The sequence below is a fragment of the Polypterus senegalus genome, chromosome 17, assembly GCF_016835505.1.
Source record: "Polypterus senegalus isolate Bchr_013 chromosome 17, ASM1683550v1, whole genome shotgun sequence".
Lineage (NCBI taxonomy): Eukaryota > Metazoa > Chordata > Cladistia > Polypteriformes > Polypteridae > Polypterus > Polypterus senegalus.
In genome coordinates, this window is record NC_053170.1 from 45,148,209 (window position 1) to 45,163,515 (window position 15,307).

Genomic DNA, 15,307 nt, shown 5'->3' on the forward strand with positions numbered 1-15,307 from the left:
GAACACATATATTTGCCATTACTCCCCAGGCGTGGTTAAAAGCAAAATCATAAAACAGATGGATGGGTTTGATTTGTATAATTGTTTAATTAAATGCTTAGAAACGCCAGGAGACAGCTGCTATTTGTGTTTTAAGTGTTTTGAATGGTTATATACAGTACATATATGGGATTTGCACAAATTAGCTTTCATTTTACCCACCCTTAGCACACTCTCTCCCCAACCCTTCTACTTCTGGGGCATCCTAGCCAGGCAAGGCAGGCAGCCATCCGAAATTATAGATAGATTATTTATTTGTCCCCAAAATAAGATTTTACAGAATCTTAAGAAAAATATACAGTAGATATTATAACACAAAAGCACTCCCCAAATGCACATAGGAACTTCTGGCTTAGATAATGATGAGAGCAATTGCTGCCTAATAATATGCATGTAGGAGGGTGCAAGATCAATCAGATTGTGGCCAGGTCTGCCCGGTTGTGCCACAGGTTTATTTTAAAGTCATTTGAATAGGGTAGGTCCAGCTTGTTGTGTCCACAAGTGGAAAATGCTAATAGAAGTTTGCTCCTTCCAAAGTTCCCCTGATTGAAGTCACCAGCATTCTAGGATCAGAATAAATTCATGTATATACGGTATTCCTCTAATTTGGTAAAAAGGAAAAAAAAAACGTAAATAGCATGAAAAAAGAACCTACTGTTGCTCACTTGCACATGTACTATCTGTTACAAATGGCTTGATATTTCAGTAGGAATCCATTGAGCCATTCAGAATAGAAAACTGCTATTCTGTTCAATTGGGCTGCAAGGTACTGGCATTCCTCAAGTTCAGTTCTAGGTTCAAAAATAGCCAAAATGATAAAGAATTTTTGAAAAACATGTTTTTCATTTTTTTCAGAATGAAGGCTATTTGATGCAATAAATTGCTAAGAACCTGAAGATTTCATACAATGGTGTCTATTACTATCTAGAGAGAAGAGGGAAAACTGTATCTAAACAGGACAGAAAAATAAGGGGAAGGCCCAGATAAGCTGCATAAAAGGATAAGGACATCAGAGTTTGTAGTTTGAGAAAGAAACACCTTTACAGGTACCCAGTTGGCTTCCTCATTAAATACATGCTAAATACCAGTGTCATTTGCCACAGAGAAAAGATGATTCTGGGATGCTGACCTTACATGCAGAGTTTCAAAGAAAATTCCATAGATGAAACTGGCAAATTAAAAGAAAAGCTTTAAATGGGCAAAAGAATAAAGAAATTGGACAGAACATGACTAGAAAAGTTTATTATGCTCAGCGTCCTGAAGTCGTCTTTACTCTTTTGCAGGTAACATTTTGACAGACTTCTTTCAAGTCAATCCAGCACAATGTAGTATGGCACAACTGTATCCTTCTTTCCTTTTTCTCCTCCACTCTTCTCCAGTTTAGTTTCGGCTGTGATGTATAAGAGCTTCTTTTAAGCCATACCCTGGTATACCTCTGGTGTAACAAGATGTCCTCCATAAAACACCTCTGGGTCAGACATAAACTCTTGGGAGTAATGGAGCCTGTACCTAGCAGTTCCCTCTATCAGCACCCCAGGACCCCAACCAAGACGTTCACCACAAGTACAACTCCTATGTGGCCCTGTGGGTATCCAAATGGGAGCCATACCAGAGGTATACTGCTACCCAGGAGGCATCCATCCTCGGTCCTCCCATTATGGCCTCCCATCCAGGAAAGACGCCACCAACCAACCTGACTGAAATGCCTGTTCCTACACCTCCTCCTTTACATCTGCTTTTATATCAATGAAATACACCTGCCTTTCTTACTTTTTATCATTGTCTTACTGTTGGTATCTTTTATTTTTCATTATCCAGAATACTAGCATTTTCTTTAATTGCACAAAGGAATTATTCCTTAAAACGTCAGGACCAAATACTGAGACTTTTAAAATAATTATTTTCTGGTTTGTAAAAGTCTTTTGTTTGTGTAATAAAATTTTATAGTCAGAATGTTAGACATTTGTAAATGGATAACTGGGTTTACCATATAAAACTGAGTATGAGTGCCATCCTATCCAGGGCTGGCTCCTGCTCTACCTTGTACCTCATGCTGCTGCTATATGATCCTACATTCTGCGACTCTGTAGTGTGACAAAGCTGGTTTGGGAAATAAATGAATTAATTTAATTTAAATGCACTCGCAAAATGTTCAGAGTATCCACAGACATGGATACTTAAAGAACCATTGCACTAATATTTAAAGAATTGCGTCGATGATGAGGTCTGATGCTACTACTTCCAAGGTCGCTTGATCCAACGACTGTGAGCTGTATCTAGGTAACATGGAGCCACAAATGGTGGTGCCCATTACAAAAGCAAAACCAAAATGGCTTTGTGCTAGTGGAAAAATAAAAAAAATGTAAAAAATAATAATTTTGTAATATCACGGTTATGTGACACTTCATCTTGATTTAGCTTTGTATATATTTTCTCTAGCTTAACTTAATGGTCATTTGAGCTCAGTTTGAGTTTTTACCAGATTACATATTGAACTTCTTTCTGGATCTCTGTGGCATATGACGCCACATGAAAATCACCCCAATGTCTTTATTCTACTCGAGATTGCAGATAAGCAACCAAACAACAATTCCCTTTACGTTATTTGTGTTTGTTTTTCTCTGGTTTTGAACTCTTGACACTTTGTTTTTGGTTATTGGGTTTAGATATTATTCTTGCTTCATTTGGCAGTCTTATCCTTGGCTTCGTTCTTCAATTTCGCCTCTTCTCCTGATTCTTTATAAATGTAGCTGCTGTTTTTCTTCATAGTAGTACACTCACAAAAAAAAACAAAAAAAAAACAAATAAAGAAACCATAATCTATGACTTCCCAATGATTAAAAAATTAATTAATCATCTTGATTGTAGAATGTTGATTGTGTCAGTTGGTTTAGGGAGCTCAGATATAGAACATATCCTCGCATTTGCCTGATGGGCCGTTAAGATCATGCACAGGATTACTGTATGCCTTTTCTGAAGCTACTTTGTGACTAAGAGAGCTGATTTTTTTTGGACAACCACTAGCTGAGGCAGCATCACTCTGACCAAGACTTTCCATGCTACAAAGAGTAACTCACCTGCTGTTATCAATGATGAACTTATTGCTCTTGACCATAGATATTTTTACAGCGCTTGCTCTCCACCATTGCGGGAGGGCTGCTTTTTTTCCAAAAAGTTGATGATTAAATTGTGTAGTGCTCAAAGGGCGGATACCCTCGAAGGCTTGTTGTTTTTTAATTGTGTCCATTCCAGTACAACCTCACAAAATATTGGTGAATCATCATGTTGAACTCCTGGATGGGTAGGAAGATTTTTAAGTGTTATGTTAAGTGTCAAGATTTAATGCATGCTGGTTCCTGTCCGACGACATGAAAATTAGGTGGGTTGGCGATCCTAAATTGTCCCTAGTGTGTGTGCTCACCCTGTGATGAACTGGTGCCATGTCCAGGGTTTGTTCCTGCCTTGCACCCCCTGTTCAGGACCAAGAGGGTTAGAAAATGACTGACTGATTAAGAATGCCTTGAAAATGTCCAGGAAATTTTGCACTTTTGTTTTTGGACTTTAACAAGTATATACCCATTCCTTTATTTTAATATTGAAAATATTGCATTACACAGTTTCCGTGTCTTGATTCTATCTGCACCTATCTGAATTTTATGGGTTTTAAACAATTTCCAGTCATTCTGCACAAGGCTCAGTTGTAGCCGCACCTCTCTTTATTTTCTCCTTTGCTGGTTTATGGAATACAATAAAGGTTATTCATTGGGCTACAACGTGCATTGTGTGTGGTATCCAGCATGGCAGAAGTTGTTTAATAACTTTTATTGAACCAATCCTTCTGTTTCCTGTGACTATACACAAAGTTTTAAAAGGAGAGAGATCCACTTGCGATGAGATGCAAACCCTTAGCTCAGCAGTGAGTCCTGCAGTCTTTCAACTCGATATTGACAGAAATCATTTTGAACTTGGCATACTTTAGACAACAACATTGTAGCCAGTTTTGTGTGATATGTGGTGCCAAGTGGTCCTTTACAGATTTCGAATCCCTTATTATATGAGTGACATGCATATGTTTAATAATGATATCTCACAATGATGTTATCATAAATGTATCATTTTTCTGAGATTTGGTAGATACAGATTGGAAAGTGAGCAATTTAACAAAATAATACATATCTAAAGGAAGGCTTGCATTGATTGGAAGATCATGATGCACTCATAAGCTGTAATGAAAAGAGGCTTTCAAAACCAATCTTATTTATACATGTTTATTTTAACACCTCTGTGTTATTCATGTTTTCCTAACGATTGTCCTACTTTTGGTTCATGGTTCATTATATGGTGTAGCTTGAGGTGTGGCTTTCAGCTCTTTAGGCAAAGGTTTAACCACAGCAGGCCATGCCCTTGGACTGCCACCTTTGTTGTACTCGTCTCTCATTTGACTGGTCTGTTATTCAGCGCAGGTCATGCCAGCTTTCATCAGCTCAATTCATCAATGGTCTGTTTCTGACAAAAAGAACACCATTGGCTTTACTTTTGGGAGGAACATCTATAATACTGGCATGTGAAAAAACCCCAGCAGGGCTATTCTTCCTGATAAACCCGTGTAGAATCATTTGATGATCTCAAAGCCATTTAAATCTTTAGCCTTTCCCTTTCTTCCTCTGAATTGCACACACACAAACACACAAGCCGCATCCATTGGCTGCTTCCTTGCTTTAAATAACATTGTCTGCAATTATGATGCTGTCACTGTTTGAACAGTCAATTGTAAAGGAAAAACGGTGGTACTGAAAAATGTGTGCCAATATGGTTTTCTAAAAGAGCAGTGACATGACACCTAGCTGAAGGAAAACGTTTCTGACGTCTCTTGGTGATTGTAGAAAACGTGCAACTTCACCAAGTGCTGAGTACAAAGAATCTTATTAGTCCTGAAACACTCTCTAATGGCACTCTGCTGAGTATAATTAGCAAGTGAAATCTATATGATTGCATGGTTGCATGTATCACCCAGGGATTGGTCACACTGACTATAAAACAAAGTGAAAAAATAGGCAACTGTAAAATATTCTTTGATACATGTAAATTAGAATATCACTTGCATCCTTAATTACGTGTATAAAAAGTAAGCTGTCCCCTTGATGGCGAAAAGGAAAAAAATCCACCTCCTGAAGAAAAAGCAAACATTATTAAAGAATAGATAAATACGCAACTACTAAATCAACAGAGTACAGTGGAATTCATTGTTTGAGATATGCTGTCTAACTATAGTGCATTTATTATTCATGCTAATATAAGCTGAGTAACTAAGAACATTAATATAATAAAGATGTTCTCTAGCCTAGAAGCTCTTGTCTAGATTAAATACACAGGGTACTTTTAAGAGGTGGTATGGTGGTGCAGTGGTTAGTGCTGCTGCGTCACAGATCTCTTGTTCCGAGTTCAAATCTGTGAAGGTTACACATTCTCCACGTTTCTGTGGGGTTTTCTCAGGGGCCTTTTTGAGCAACAGTGTGTGTCTGTGTCTGTGTGTGTGCTTGAATGGGCCCTGTGAGGGTTGGTTTTGTGTCCCATGCTGCCGGCACAGGATTTGGCTTCAGATGATGCTTTATTGGATTAAGCAGGTTTGACATTAGGGTGGCAAAGTGGAGCAGCTTCCTTGAACAAAGAGACCAAGGTTTACATCTTGAGTGCTCCTATTGTGATGTTTGCGTGTTATTCTGGGTGCTCCAGTTTCCTCCCACTGTCCGGAGATATGCAGGTTAAGTGGACTTTTGATGCTAATTTGGCGTCAAATATATGTGTGTGCCCATGTGTGTATGTTTGTGTTCAGAGGCTCCAGTTTCCCTTGACCGTGCTCTGGATAAGTGGCTATTTGAAGATGGGTGAAAGGTTCGACATTATCATGTATTTTTTAGTAGGTTAAAATGCAGGCTTGGAATATTATACTGTATATACATGGTGCCTGCTTCCACCACTAATATTATCCACAAATAAATGTTTAACAGATGACTGGGCAGAATATGAGAAGTCAGGTCAATGTGACAAAGATGGGAGTAACATCATCTTCAGGGTATTAGCAGTGAGGAGCTGGTGATGTCACATTACAATTTCAAATTGTTTTTGTCTCAGACATGAATGCATGTAATTTGTGTGATGTACAAGTATATTGTGTGTTAAAATGTTTACATGGCCAACCAAAAAGCCTAATTCTACTGGACTATCCGTCTTATAATTTTGGCTTAGCTTTTGGTCTATTAATTCAATTCTACTTTTAAGTTAACCTTGCGTAAAATAGTTCATTATTCAGGTATTATTATTCATGCCTTTAACACTTTGTCAATGGGCAAAAGAAAAATTATACCAGGAGCAGGAGTTTGTGATCTGGATGATAGGTCACTAGGGCTTTCAGTGAGAATAGTAATGGCTTGGAACAGGGTACAATGCACTAATTTCCATTAACCCGAGTGGCTAAATCCATATTTAGAGGAATAAAACATGATAAAAAATTTAGAAGGCAATATGTTAGAGATATGTATTTCAATATTAGGCAGTACGTATATGTCTCCATGACCATTAACACATCCACTGTGATTATATACTATGATGTACACAGAAAGATCATGTGCTTCTGATAATACACAGCAATATTATTTCATCTTTATAACTTCTCTTTGCTTGCAAAGAGAATGACGATCAGCACCACTTCCTCATAGCTCCAGGGTCATCTTTGTGATCGTCTTTGTTTACCTGCAGGTTTTCATGATGTATTCTGGTTTCCTCTGCACATCTCAATGAGGTACATTTCTCATTAAATGTCATCTTTAAATTGTCCTGGAAGGAATGAGTACAGAGGATTCAGAAAGTCGTATTCAAGCCCCTTCACTTTCTGCACATTTTATTGTGTTGTAGATTTAGTTTTAAATAAATAAGTTTGCCCTTTTTGCACCTTGATTTACTCTCAATAACACATAATGGCAAAGTGAACACATGTTTTCAGAAAGGTTTGTACATTTATTGAAAATCCAAAAACTGAAATCTCTCAATTATACTGTACAAGCATTCAGATTCTTTGCTGTGGCACTCTAAATTGTAGTCCAGTTTGCTTTAATTATCCTTGAAATGTTTCTAGAACTTGATTGGAATCCACCAGTGGAAAAGTGAACGGACTGGATGTCATTTAGAAAAGAACACACCTGTGTATATGAGGCCCCACAATTCACAAAACCAAACCATGAAATCTAAATAACTCTCTGTAGACATCTGCAGTACACTTGTGGTAATTCATAGATGAGGGCAAGAGTATAAAATCATTTCTAAAGTTTGAGTGGTCCCAGAAGCACAGTGGCCTTGTGAAATGGAAGAAGCTTGGAACCATCAGGCCAAACTGATTAAAAGGGTAAAACAATAAAAAGGGCTTTGGGTCAGGGAAGTGACCAACAATCCAATGGTCACTGTAATAAAGCTTCAGAAGTCTTATGCTTAAATGAGAAGAACTATCGAAAGGACAACCATCTCAGCAGCAGTCTGTCAATCAGGCATTAATGGTAGAGTGGCAAGACGGAAACCACTCTTGAGTAAAAGACTTGTGACAGCCCACTTGGAGTTTGCCAAATGCCACTTAAAGTCTGATGACACATAAATTGAACTCTTTGAGCACATACACTGCTCATCACCTGCCTGATTTCATCCCTATAGTGATGCATGGTGGTGGCAGCATCACGCAGTAGGGGTGCTTCTCAGTAGCAGGGACAGGAAGACTGACCAGAACTGAGGGAAGGATGACTGCAGCCAAATACAAAGAGGTCAATGAGGAAATCCTGCTCCAAAGTGCACGCAAGCTCAGACTGGGGTGATGGTTCACCTTTCAGCTTGGCAACGACCCAAAGCATACAGCCAAGACAATGCTGGAGTGGCTTTGGGACAAGTAGCTGACTGTCCTTGAGTAGTCCATCCAAAACCAAACAAAGTAAAACATCTGTAGAGAGACCTGAATTTGGAAGTTTACAGACAATTCCCATCTCATCTAATAGAATTTGAGAGGATCTGCCTGGAAGAATGGGACAAACTGGCCAAATCTAAGTGTGAAAAACTTGTGGAGACTTAACCAAGAAGAGTCAGAGCTGTAATTGCTGTCAAAGGAGCTTCTACAAAGTCCTGTATTAAAGGTCTGAATACTTACTTGAATGAGATATTTCAGTTTTTGATTTTTAGAAAATTTGCAAATCTTTTTGAAACCATGTTTTCACTGGGCTATTGATTGTAGATTGATGTGCAAAAATGGCAAATTAATCCATTTAAAATGAAATCTACAACAAAATAGTGTGCAGAAAGTGAGTCTGGATACCTTCTGCATTTTTTATATACTTTTGTTAATCTCACAGGGGAAATTGTCTTTTTGTATGACTTTTGGGGATCAGAGCGCAAGGTCAGCCATTCTGCAGCAGGTCTGAAGCAATTTTCAGGTTAAGGGTCCAGCAAATTATTATCCCTTCTGGCAATAACAGGATTTGAACTGGGATAGCCACAGAGCCACCACTCCACCTTATTGAAAACTTATATCTTTGTGAGTGCGTGTGAGCAAAGAACTGACATCTCTTTCAGGGTTGTGACCGATGCTGCGTTTTGATTGGCTGCCTACAACCCAATGTTGGTTCATTTAATAAAAGAATGGATGCAAATCACACAGTGCTTCATTCAGAGGGTACATTGTATTCCAGTGTAAAAGATGTAAGCACTTATAATTTACATTTTGCAATCTAAACTATCTGTGTGTAAATACGTGATGAAGAACCTTTTGAACTGAATATTGTTTTCAGCTTTTGGTAAGGATTCAACACGAATGAAAACAATCCACCAAAGGAGTCCCCTGAGGACTGAGTCTAACAGCTCTTGCTTTTGATATAATACTAATACTATTGGCGGTACAGTATTTAGTGCTACTGCCTCACAAATCCAGTGTCCCAGGTCTGCTCTGCTCATGTGTCCGGGCACTTCCTACATTGCCAAAGATGTGAGGTTTGGGTTAATTGTCCATTTATATTGAACCTAATATGTGTATGTGTATAAAAAATGGATTCTGTGATGGCCTGATGCACTCCCCAAGTCTATTTGCTGCTTTTTGTCCAATGCTGCCAGGTTTGAGAATGTTATGATATTGTTCTTGCCAGCCTTGCCTCCTTAGTCAATTCTTGCATGTGTTCTATATCAATACGGAAGTTTTGTTTTGAAGAATTTGGAATCATAAACAGGTAACAGCTTCAAGTGAGCTCTTTAAAAGACCTTTGTAATCTTTCCACAAGTTATAGGAGGAAAATCTTTAACACTCTTTATTTAAATGATGATGGCTCTTTGCTGTCTGTTTCTACAACCTTTAGAACACAATAGATTTAAGAAAGGCAGTTGCATAAGCATCATTGTGTGAGAAGTGACTATACATGTGCATAAATAAGCACAAGACACAAAAACACAAAGCAACACAGCTACCCGCTGCCATTTAGGCGCACAAGGTCTGCTTCACAGACCATTTTTCTTTATTCAGGACCGTGCCCTTGATGAACTTTCAGCATTTTTTCCCTCTGTGAGCTGATGACTGTGAAGGCCAAATCATAATCTTTTTTTTTTTGGGCTGTCACATAGGAAAATGAGTATGGTAAATGAGGGCAGATTGATTTATTTTTTTTATCTCTGCAAGCACTAATGCACGAAAATCCTTTTGAGTGATATTATAAAGGAAAAAGCAGTTCACTTCCTTTCCTTTTCAGGTAGCCTGAATGCCTTTAGTATGAAATTAAATGACTGGAGACACCATAGAATCATTCTGTCAAGCACTTACTTTGGTACGTTTTAGTGGTTACACTAGAAAATCAGCTACAAAGTAAAAAGAGATTTACAGGAAGCCTTGATGAAGAATAAAATACATATTCCAATCAGACTCATTAAAACTCACATTTCATTGATTTTCAGAGTAGCAGTTTTGTAATTATTTCACAAAGAATACCCATTTCTTTCATCAATACATCTTTTTTAAAAACAGTTTTTTCAAGAGCAGGTTTGGGACATGGTAGACCATAAGACAACAGCACAACACGTGACCCAATCCCAAATTAGACTCCTGTTCACCACAGAGAAGACACACAGAATAAGGGAATAGACTGAAATAACTGGAGAATACCCCACAGTTACAGGGAAAAAGTGTTCTCTTCAGAGGCTGGGAAGGAATTGAACCCTGCCTCTGAAACAGCAGTGCTAACCACTAAACATTTTAATGCCTTCATATAAATAATAATAAGAAGAATAATAATAATGCATTAAATATAATTTAAGGGCACCATGGTTGTGCAGTAGATACCACTGCTATGCAGACGACACACAGCTTTATTTATACATAGCAGTTGATGGCCCTGATGCTCTTGGCTGTGTGATTCATTGTCTTACTAGTATTTCCAAATGAATAAGTGGTATCTTTCTCAAACTAAATAAGGAAAGGCAGAAATCTTAGTGATTGGCAAACATGGAAATAGTGAGGGTATCAGAGATAAACTTGATCCCTTAGGATTAAAAGTCAAGGAAGAGTAAAGAATTTAGGTGCAATCATGGACTCTGATCTGAATTTTAAATCTCACATTAACCTCATTACTAGGACTGCATTTTTTCACTTAAGGAATATTACAAAAGTTAGACCTCTTATAAAATTGAAAAGTGACTAGATTACTGTAATGCACTCCTAATAGGTCTACTGTACATTAAATCAGAGCAGAATACAGTAGCAAGAATCGGAACTAGAAAAAGAAAATCTGTGCACATCTCACCAGTCTTAGCGTCATTACATTGGTTAATCATTTCCACTTTAACTTGACTTTAAAATACTACTGATGGAGTATAAAGCCTTAAATAGTCTTGTGCTGTCCTATATTTTGGAGTTCCTGTCCCCCTATACTCCAAGTAGCAATGTTGGTGGTCTGTTTATTATTCCAGAACGCAAGATGAAAAGAAGTGGTGAAGCAACCTTTTTACTGTTACATACCAAAATTCTAGAATACTTTACCATTAGACATTCACCAGGCTAATACTGTGGAATATTTAAAACACTTCTAAAATCAATTTTTTTTTTAGTTGTATTCTTAATAGACTATATTGGCATAGAATAATCATACTTTTCAGGGATTTGCAACCTTTACTAATGTCGACTGTTTGTGATATCAATCACCTAAAGGACAGAATACGGACTGTGGTTTCATCTATTCCCCACAAAATGTGTATCCTGGTTTTAAATGGTGTTGTTGCTTGTTGGTTTTGTGTGTTGAACATGATGGTGAACAGGTTGAGACATTCCCGCAAATCATCTTGCACATATGAAGTATGTTTTGTGAATAAATTGTTTCCGCCATTCAAATGTTAACATAATTTTGATTCACCCTGCATACAGAGATGTGTATGTGTGTGTGAATGTAAATAAAGATTCTAGGTGGACTAGTTCCTCAAGCCAATGCTCTGACAGTTTTCCATTCTCTTGAGAGGCTTTTTTTGGGATATTTAAAGTGTTTTGACCTTTCAAGGCCTTTGGGGTGAGGCTGCCTGGGTTGAAGCCTATCTTTAGGCAAAGGATAGGGAAAGTGATTTGGATGACACAGCATACCTTAGCACATCTCTGTGTGACCATAGTTTACCTCAGTGGTCCTCAGACTCAGTCCTGGGGACCCCATGTGACTGCAGGTTTTTGTTCTAACCAACCTCTGTTTTTTAGTGGACTACTAGCCTAATTAAATAGAAATTTCCTAGTTTCTGTGTTGTTTAGGTCATTCTATTAACTTTGATAAATTGTTATTAGAATGTACCAAGCATTTAGAGTTGTTACATAGGAGTAATTTAGTATTTTGTTTTTACTTGGTTTTCATTATGATTATGATTTTCATTCTGCTTTTCAAAGTGTTCTGGTTATTTAATTCATTCTTTACTAATGACCATGTAAGTGGGTCTGATGCTGAAATAGCTACAGCACTTCAACATTCAGTGTCATTTGCCCAGGTGTCTACTCTACGTGTTATTAATTGTCATTATGATACAATTAAGGGAGCAAGCAAAAGACACAGAAGAATGCAAATTAACAGGAAGATCACAAAAGATGACAAAGTTAAAGCAGTTAAGGAAAAATGACTCTCTGATTGTGAGACTGGTTGTAACAGAAACATGCTGTTCCTAGAACTGCTGTTGTACTGTTTTTCAAATGGATACTTCAAGCAGGATAAAATGTAATACCACAAAGTATTTATCTCAGACTGATTTACTCCAATGGCATGCACAGTGCCTACAGTATATCTCAATCCAACAGCATGTTTGAAATAAGGTGGAACAGAAGGCTCATGACATGAATGTATGGCTCCTGGCCATCTGACCTTGTCACCGGACTCATTTTTAGAGACTTACACTATGATTTTGTATATAAGGATGCTACCCTTCCAATAATTACAGTATATATCTATGTTTTATAAGATCTTATTTATTTACACTAATTTAACAGTTTACTTAATACCAAATTAATATTGTTACCTAATCTTATGTGTTTTTATCTTTTCTTGTAAATTTCTCTTTGACATCTTATAAAGCACTTTGAGCTACATTGTTTGTATAAAAATGTGCTATAGAAATAAATGTTGAAGTATTTGTAGAAACATTGTGATACCATTCAATCTTCAAGAACTAAACCCCACTAAGGATTTTTTTTGTTATCATATTATTATATTAAATAAATATACAAATACTAGTATCAGTAAATCCAACATAACTGACCCTCTGGCACTCCTCATTGTAACTGCCAATAGAAAGCTGCTTAACGGAGCTGGTATTGCATGAAGGGTTGAAAGGTATGGTGAGCTCATCAGCCATCTCTGCCCTTTTTTTTATTAAAATTTCATGTTATGTAAAAACACATAACATCAATGAGACAAGCTTCTCTTCTGTGTGTGAAGTCCAAAACATGTTGTTTTATGATATAGATTGTACTTCCATTTAAGTATTCATTGGTTGTCAGCTGTCATGCACACAAGTCTGTCCCTACAACTAAATCCATTTTGCCAGGGCAGTTCATGGAATAGATGGAGTGAGTCACTGGGCATGTCACATTATGTGACTAGCTTCAAGGGAGCATGTAGCTGACCACCTTCAACTTGCAAATATTACAAGAATGAAGGCTATAGCTGAAAATCACTGGAAATGTCATCTTATGTGACATAACCTTAACAGCTGAGATCACTCCAGCAGTAGATCCTAAGGACATCCTTTATTGAACTGATCTGTAAGGGCAATGTCATATGAACACCGCGGCTCATTACGACAAATGCTGACAAATAAACCAATTCTTGAGCTTATAAAGGCTGAAATGATTTGTATATCACAACAGCTAAATGCATTTTTCTACACCAATCAAGGTTAAGAGAATAGTTTAATCCCTCTCACACCCTGTACCTTGTATGGGTGTGAAATGTAGCAAAATATCTGGATAGATTATAAGTCTTTGTTAAAACCTTTGGAAAATCAGGGGTACACCTTATGAGTAGGATTTAGGAGTCATAGTGGACTCTAAGCTATAGACTTCCAGACAGTGTTCAGAAGCCATTAAGAAGGCAAACAGAATGTTAGGTTATATAGCACAATGTATGGAGTACAAGTCCAAGGAGGTTATACTCAACCTTTATAATGCACTGGTGAGGCCTCATCTTGAGTACTGTGTGCTGTTTTGGTCTCCAGGCTACAAAAAGGACATAGAAGCGCTAGAAAAGGTCCAGAGAAGAGTGACTAGGCTGATTCCAGGGCTACAGGGGTTGAATTATGAGGAAAGATTAAAAGACCTGCGCCTTTACAGTTTAAGCAAAAGAAGATTAAGAAGTGACATGATTGAAGTGTTTAAAATTATGAAGAGAATCAGTGGATTGAAACTGTTATTTTAAAATGAGTTCATCAAGAACACATGGACACAGTTGGAAACTTGTTAAGGGTAAATTTTCGCACAAAGATTAGGAAGTATTTCTTTACACAAAGAACGACAGACACTTGGAATAAGCTACCAAGTAGTGTGGTAGACAGTAAAACTTTAGGGACTTTCAAAACTCGACTTGAAGTTTGTTTGGAAGACTAGGGGGCTCCCCCCTCTCCTTGCTTTGCTTGCCCAACCCCGAGTTTGGTTAACCCGATACAGTGGAACCTCAGTTCACGTCCATAATTCATTCCAAAACTCTGGTTGTAAACCAATTTGGTTGTGAACCGAAGTAATTTCCACCATAGGATTGTATGTAAATACAATTAATCCGTTCCAGACCGTACAAACTGTATGTAAATATATATTTTTTTAGTTTTTAAGCACAAATATAGTTAATTATACCATAGAATGCACAGCTTAATAGTAAACTAAATGTAAAAACATTGAATAACACTGAGAAACCCTTGAACAACAGAGAAAATTAACACTGCAATAGTTCGCCCTATAGTGCTAGGAACCGCTCGCTAAAAACACTTTTTTTTAATGAGTTTTAAGTACAGAGAAAAAATGAACATTTGAAAAATTCGTAATTTTATTAAACCACCAAGAAAAGTAACATTGCCGCAATGCACGCGATGAACCGATCGCTGTAAACAGAACTGAAAACAAAAACAAGCCTTTTCTACCTTATGCATCCAGCCCTCCCTCTCTCGCTCGCTCTCTCTTTTGTGTGTGCCTGTTTCTCTCTTTCGCGAGACTGGAGTACCTGTGTGTGTCTCTCTCTAGCACACTCCTGTGTGTGTGTGCCTCTCTCTCATGCACGCCTGTGTGTGTGTGTGTGTGTGTCTCTCTCAGGCGCCTGTGTGTGTGTGTGTGTCGCACTCTCTCTCTCTTGCTCGCTGCACAGGAAATGCACAGGGAGAGACTGAACATGTACAAACCGAAAAGGAAACTGGCTTGTTCGTATGCCGAGTGTGTGGTCGTGAACCGAGGCAAAAGTTTGGCAAACTTTTTGGTTGTAAACCGATTTGTACGTGTACCAAAACGTTCGTGAACCGAGGTTCCACTGTATACAATTTAAAGAGATTGTTATTTTTATTTAATTCATTTTTTATTTCTTGATATTTGCCAGTAATAAAGGTGTAGTGAATGAGTTATTCCCCCTCCTGGAGCACGCTACACGCCAGCCATTTCACGTCTCTGCCTCTCACATTGTGAAGAGGGGAGCTGAACGCACACTAAGGAGTTGCCGTCGCTCCTCCAAAACCCCCTCTTAAACGGTGATACAATGGG